General features: G+C 30.5%; 1 protein-coding gene across 2 annotated transcripts in view; it reads right to left on the reverse strand.

Moving 5' to 3' along the window:
- LOC106105013 (CD151 antigen-like) overlaps positions 1–7877 on the reverse strand; it is a 51040-nt gene that overhangs the window by 25256 nt on the left and 17907 nt on the right. For both annotated transcript variants that reach the window (XM_013285213.1, XM_013285214.1), the window contains exon 2: positions 799–820. The gene's annotated coding sequence lies outside the window, so the exon portion shown is untranslated. The remainder of the gene's footprint in view (positions 1–798; positions 821–7877) is intronic.

The raw sequence follows: 7877 nt of genomic DNA on the forward strand, positions 1-7877 counted from the left end.
AATTATCGGTATTAAAATTACCGATAATTATTTAGTTTAATTTAAAAATCATTCTTCATACTTATACTTTAATATTATAAATGCAAAAGTTTAGATGGATGGATGATTGTTAGAGTTTGTAGCCTAAACGGCTGACCGGATTTCGTTGAAATTTGGTATAGATGTAGAGGATACTCTGTAAAAGACATAGGCTACTCACTTTTATGTTTATTAATTCCACGCTGACGGAGTCGCGGGCGAAAGCTAGTTATTAATATAACAGTTTTATTTACATGATATTGTAGATATATAAGAACTAGTGTATGGATTTGTAATAATTTTTATTAAAGTCTGTAAATATTAACATTTCTCTAATATTACATGGATTTATAAAAAAAACTTTATTCAAAACTATGAGCTATGTTGCTTAAGTGTAATAAGAACAAAATAAAATTTGCTGAGAGACTTCCATTTATCATTTTCGGCCGTCATCCATCAAAATGATTGCCTAAACAAAATCACGCTGATACAAAATGAAAAGATAGGAACAAAAAAGTATGCTTCCAATTAATAACACTTTTTTGTTTCATGTTTGCTTTAAGAAAGTATTAAAAATACATAATAACTTCTAAACGCCATTTAGTTTGCGCAAAAAAAAGTGTTACATTTGATAGCTTATATACCTTTTACCATCCATACATTAATATAACGCGTTTCAATATCGAGCATATAGTCGACAATTAAAAAAAAATGTTTGAATGCACCACAAAATTTAAATGCGTTTTACAATCTACAGACAATTTTTTTTATGATACCAACCTGTTTATCGATGTGCCAAGATCTGAAACAAATAGAAAAAATAAGAAATCGTAATCAAAAATGTTAGTAGCTAATCAAAAAGGTAAGTAAACGGTGAATTAAACTGTACTTTAAACCATATTGGATGTTAAAACTTAAAACATGACCATTACGTTGAGATATTTTCTCATCTGTGCATGCTCATAAATTAGTTCATATGTGCTGCGCTTGAGAATGAACGTTGTTTTTTTATTCCGTTGTTTTCAAACCAAATAAGTAACGAGTGTAATAGAGCTTTGGATAAATGAAAAGAAAACAATTCATAATTTACAAACATCTTTATATTATTCTTACATTTACCGTTACAAATTAGCTTTTGCTTTCTAAGAAAACATCTTCGACCTTGAATTATTTGTTTGAGATGAAAAAGGATTGTTTTATTTATGCCGTTATATTTTCCATCGCACAAAGATCTTATTGTATTACAAAATATTTTTTATTTTGCTCATTAGACTTAAGCAAGTCTTTGCAAATAGGATTATAATGAAGTAAAATATAAAAAAAAAATGCTGTAAGAGTATAAGATTCTATGAATCTTATTTGTATACATTTTGTTTTTATTCATAAAATATTACTCGTAAATTATATCTCAATTTTAATTATTACCACCCCTTTTTTTACTACTACTAACTTTATCGAAATATTTCGATTTATATAAAACAATAAACTCCGATCCATTTATTCCAGATAAGAATTACTGCAGACAAATCAGATATTTTGTATTATATTTCTTGTTTATTTTATTGCTCTTCCGTAAATGCGTAAAATTTTTCAAAAGCCATTAGTTGAATTTTGTTCCTATTAAAGTGAAAACATTTCCCAAATTCCAGTAGCAATATCAACTGTAGAAGCTGTAGAATTCATGGGGCAATTCGAAACATTTGAACAGCAATGCGCTAAAAGCAGTTCAGTCTAGTAAATGTTAATTATATACATGAAAACATTGTACACATAGGATAGTGAAACACATGTTTACTCTCTTCTATTTTTTTAAATGTCACCAAATTTATAAATTGTGTGTGTAGATGGATGTTTGTTAGAGTTTACCTAAACGGCAGAACGGAAAATTTAAAATATGATACATGTAGAGCAAAATCTGGGTATCGTATGCGATAACTAGTATTAATTAAACATAGTAAAGAATTGTGGCCTTTGATATATAGATAGTTTGTTTATTTTAATATATAGAATCTTAGTAAGTTAAGTTTGATGAAGGTAATGTAGATTGGTAAAATGAAAGTTTACCTAGAATTATCCACCTATAAAACAGGACAGCGACAAGAAATCTTCACTAGGTGGAAAACTAGAGTAGTTCTATTCAACGTTTGTTGTCGTTAGTGAGTGTGCGACATAAGTGCACTTTAAACCACAGACACCTTGGGGACTGTATTAACTATTTGTTTTAAAAACACTTTATTTTGCCGACTTTTATTAAGGAATTTTAACAGAATTTTATAAAAAAAGTATTATGTTTATAAAGAATTTATTTTCTTGTATCCAGATAAAAATCAATTGTTTATTTCTGTGATGTTTCTTTTAAAATTAACTGATGTTTTTTTTTAGTTTTTAATTTTCGTATTTAATAAATTAAGTTTGACTCTACACAATTTTATTAACTAAAATTATTCAACATTTTTACAATAAAAATTTATAATACAATTTTAAAGTAAAATAAAGTATACTGTATACTGAATTAAGAAAATGTCGGAGGGTTTTATTTTATTCCAATGTTTATTTATTTAATGCGATTTTAAAAATGATAGCATCGTAGAAACTATTAGGTTGCTTTCTAAAAGGCCACCGCAGCGCCCGCATTTTGCTTTTCACACAAATTATACGACACCGGTCCAATGTTTTTCTTCCTTTTAGCAAATCTTTTAATTAAATCTTTGTATTGTAGTACTATGAAGACTACAATTTAATTTCTAAGTTAATATTAACCACATTTACTAACATTTTATCTAGACTAGAATCCAGAGTTTGCCAAAAATGATTAAAGCTGCACAACTTTGAATCCTTAAAGCCTAGTTTGAACTTTTCAATTTTGTAAGTAAAATGTATTTGAGCAACAAAAATTTAGTCGAGTAGCAAATCGTATAGACGAGTGCCTTAGCTACTAAATTATTCGGCACTCGACCAACTTACTAGCCCAGTGTAAACGATTCATAATAGGATATTAGTTAAATTGTATTATGTCAATAAATTTAGGACTACAGATTTATATATCCTGTATAATGTTTTAAAACTTCGTACGTTTTGTAAACATTTCTTCATGTCTGATGTTGGATTGATAGAGACTTTAAAATTGGAGTAAATCAAAAACACTGTGATCGCCGATGCGCCTGATGTTTACGTTGCAGCAATATTAATTTCGGAATCATTTGTATGCGGCTTAACGCAATAATTAATATCGAATTAATTTCTGTCATAACAAAATACATTCGCGTGGTATAACCTAATTATTGCAGAAATAAACGAAGATCGAATGACGGTTCCCATTAAGTCCGTAAGCGTGGGTTTTTACTGCAGGATAGACTCATAATTACGCACTATAAAAACATGCAAAGTACAAATTTGAACAGATAATTTTGTTCCACATGTGACTATATGAATAGCTCTTTTAAAAGTGTTAATGCTCTGATTTTTTAATAGGAAAAATAGTTTGATGTGCAATTAACGTGTTATCGCAAATTCAAAGAGTGCGGGTTAAAGCATTTGAGACTTCAGCGGTGGTAATTGCTTTGGACCAGATTAAGCAAAATGCAGTGTGGCTCAGCGGTTTGTAGTTTAGGATTTTAGAACGTTTTAGTTTGTATGAACATGCTGTTTTCGAGTTAATTAATTTGTTGGTTGCTTGTTACTTAAGTAGTGGGTTTCATAAACATGTTATTTGGCTTGAATAATTAAGTAGATAAGGGCGTTATATCTTACTAACCTTCTTAATATTATAAATGCGTAAGTTAAGAAGAATTACAGCTTGTAGGAAAAACTGCTGAACGGATCTTGATGAAATTTGGCATAGATGTAGAGGATAGTCTGTAAGAACTCACCGGCTTCTTACTATTTTTTTTACTTCCACGTGGACGGAGTCGAGGACGTCGAGGAGGTCGAGGAGGACGGAGTCGAGGGCGAAAGCTTATTAGAATTAATTAAATGTTTAAGATGACCAAGAAGTAACAAACAGAAGGACGGATAAGTTACAGCAAGTCAATATGCCAATTTCAATGTAGTAAGGATACATTTAAAGTTTGCTTTGCGCCGAAAATGACAAACGATGCGCTTCCTGATGTGTTCCTTCATTAACAGCGACGTTGATTTATTGCCGGAGCTATGAAGAAATTCAAGTAGGAACCTCATTTGTCATCGGCTGAATTTATGAGGGACCAACTAAAACGTTTTTGAATTTATTAACAGATATTCAAAGTTATGGCACCGATATTACGTGACTATGATATTAAAAAACATACTATGGTACTAGAAGTTGGTAGAATACTAAAGGATACTAGAATAGACTAGAAGAGAAGATAATAGAAACAGAAGAGATAAAGAACAGAGACGTTACGAAGTACAATACAATCAATATTTGTAAAGCTTTCTACATTTTAAGTTTTATCGATTTAATAATAGCTGAGGGTTTTTCTTTGACATCGAAAACCGTTTACAACGACAAAGGTATTTTGCGGAAATCGTAACGGAAACATCTTACCGTCTTATAAAACATTTTCTCTTTGTAAATGATACCTTTCTTGGAGATTGTTACACAATTTTATTTTCAATTTCTTTAAAAGATTTTGTTAAACGTAATTTGATAATAGTATAATTGAAATTGATGGGATTGTGATATCGATACAAAAGTACCTTAAGTCGTGTTAATTTTATTGAATCATTCTATGTATTATAACGTATTAATTTGCAGAATTACCCTAGAAGTACCTTTATGGATAATACAGTAGACTATTGCGTCGATATTGAATTATGGATGCATTAGGGTTGAAATGGATCCCGTCGGCTAATGGCTGTGCAATTTACAGCCATCTAATGTAGGCATGATTAAGACTCCTTGGTACTAAATTAGTCTATAGCGAAATTTGCAAAATACTTGTTATGATAAATTTGATACTGCCCTAAATACGGGAATGATACATGCTACTATTAAAACTTGGTTTAGCCGTCACATCAGAATTGACTTTTTTGTTTATGAGTACACATAGATACGGAAAACATTATCCTTCTATCGGGTGGAAAAAGAAAAGGAATTTTATTTCGTCTTTTGTTTTCTACGTGTTTTGGTTTACAAAAAATTATACGAGTATAATCTAAACACTTTCTAACTCTATAGAAAAGTTACTAGGTTATTACTAGATTACTTTTTAGTAATAATATAAATGCGATAGTTTAGATGTATGGTTGTTAGTAGTTATCTCGTAAACTGAACGGTTATCGATGAAAATTGATATAAAAATATAGCATAGGCTGGAAGAACACACAGACATACTAAGATCATTTAAGTCAGGCAAAACTTAGAATGACATTTATGGGCAACTTTCGATAATTACGTTCACCATTTAAAAAGGAATGTTTAAAAATGAAAGTAGTACGTATTAGGAATGTAGATCTTGTGATACGAGAACGGCTTGGAATCCATCGCGTAAGTTTTTCTTAAGAAGTTGCACAACTAGTTCGTTTTAAACTGTTTTACTTGTAGAAAAATCAGTATTTTACAATATAATAAATATTACGTACGTTCGGAATAGGTGCACCTTTTATGAACTGAATATGTTTTAAGCCTAAATAAATGAAATTTTAAATTATTTAGTAACGTTTGCCCTACGGGTTTCAACTTTTTGATAACTAAAGTTTGTTGGTGCCATGTTGTTAATACTAATACATTAAAAAACTTTTACTAGGCTTTTACTTTGACGGACACTGAAGGCTTTTACTTACTCGTCATTCTTTTTACATAAGATCATACGATTTATTTGAATCTAATATTTTCTACTTATGCATATATTTAGTACTAGTTGTTGCCCGCGACTTCGTCCACGCAATACTTGGATAAAAAGTAGCCTATAATATGCCGGTCTATGTTAGCTACCCTTCAGTGAAAGTGTGGTCGAAATCGATCCAGCCGTCTTGGAGATTGCCCGGAACAAACGCGGCTTGCAGACAGACAGACAAGCAGACAGATAAAAAAAAATTAAATGCGATTTTCGTTATCAGCAAAGCAAATTCACTCTAATTTTATTAAAATATGTATAGTAGAAGATAGATTTTTTAGGTAGTCTTACTAAAGGTATATTTCCTAACTTTGAATTTACTTCTACAAGTTACGATGCAGTTGGTAGTTATTTGCAAGTGTTTCAACAGAGTTAGGAACTTCGTGAACAGTGGAGAGACTGGAAGTAAATGTCACGGAACAAACAACCGGAAGATTTTGTATTGCTGAACAATAAAAGACACGCAGATAAGATCATTGCTTACATTTCTTTACAGTTTTACTTTTTAAGATTAAATTCGTTATAACGCAAGAGTTTTTTTTATGATAAAACCCACAGTAAATATCTTTTTATAAGACAATTTTTCCCTGTACATAAAAGTATATTTTACTAATATTATAAATGCGAAAGTTTAGATGCATGGATGGATGTTTGTTAGAGTTTTTAGCTTAAACGGCTGAACGGATTTCAATGACATTTGGTATAGACGTAAGTGATAGTCTGGAAGAACATAGGCTACTCACTTTTGTTTTTTTTAATACCACGCAGACGAATACGCGGGCGTATGCTAGTTTAAATCTAAATTCAAACTACAAAAATCATATGTTTTACATGTAAATTAAAAACGTAATTAAAGAACACCTGTACAAAGTCTGTGCGGGTTTCATATTAGTATGAGAATGTACGTGAAATACTTAGAGAAATATACGCTCGTTTCACGCGTTAATATAGACTGGGAGAATGCGCGCTTCTGTATGCAAATAGAGGTTAACTGAACCGTCGCTATGTTAATTAAGTATGATGAACTTAATATCATTTTAGTTGTCGCCTTTGTTAAATTCGATTTCTATGATAGTTAACTAATTATTTAGATTTTTATGATATTATAGTTACTAATTTAAATTTCCTAATGTAATTTTAGGTAAGTTAAATTCTCAAGTTGCCAAATATGTCAGCAATCACATCATATTTTTGAATAACTCCGTTATTAATGAAATGCCTTACACGTACGTCACGCTTTAGGCTATATATTTTCACGCCGTTAAATTTAGGGGTAAATATTTTTGATAAAAACCCTAATGAGGGAAAGAGACCACAAGTAGTTGCCAACATCAAGGAAGCAAGGTTGCCATGGTTGGACATCATGTCATGTCATTTTAACATTTGCAAATGATAATTTGACAATAAAATGATTTTTTTTTATAATTTTTTGCGGATGAAGTCGCATGGGAACAGCTAGTACGTTATATGTAAGATTTTTCCTACTTTCTAAAATGTAGGCCACGCTTAAGGCATTACTTAGCCCTGTTACGTGGTTAAATAAATGTTGGTCTACTAATTAAAAGTAACATTGGTTGTCCTTGAGTATGACAGAATGTTCTAGAAATGTAAACTCAAAGACGGTCAAGCAGACCCGAGAGAGATGTTTCTAGACACGTCATTAGTACAACGATGTCTAACACTCAAGCAACTGTTACGTGAGCAAAATGTATTAGAACATTTTTATACGTAGAAAATAATCTAATTTACAAATACTTGGGTAATCGTAACGTATTACCTTCATTAAAAAAGATCAAAAGACATACAGTTCTTAAAATGTTCATACTTTTAATGGTGTCAGTAGTAATAAGATTTTTAAACAATGATATAAGAAATTTGATTTATTCATATTGCAATTATATATATTTCTCTAGAAATCTTCATTAAAAATAAGCCAATTTTATGATCAAGTTTAACCTAATTTATTACTGAAGAAATGTTTGATTTTTTGACCGACTTCCCAAAAGAAGGAGGTATTCAATTCGACGATATGTTTTTTTTTTT

This window comes from Papilio polytes, unplaced genomic scaffold (genome assembly GCF_000836215.1).
Source record: "Papilio polytes unplaced genomic scaffold, Ppol_1.0 DF823288.1, whole genome shotgun sequence".
In the NCBI taxonomy this organism is placed as follows: domain Eukaryota; kingdom Metazoa; phylum Arthropoda; class Insecta; order Lepidoptera; family Papilionidae; genus Papilio; species Papilio polytes.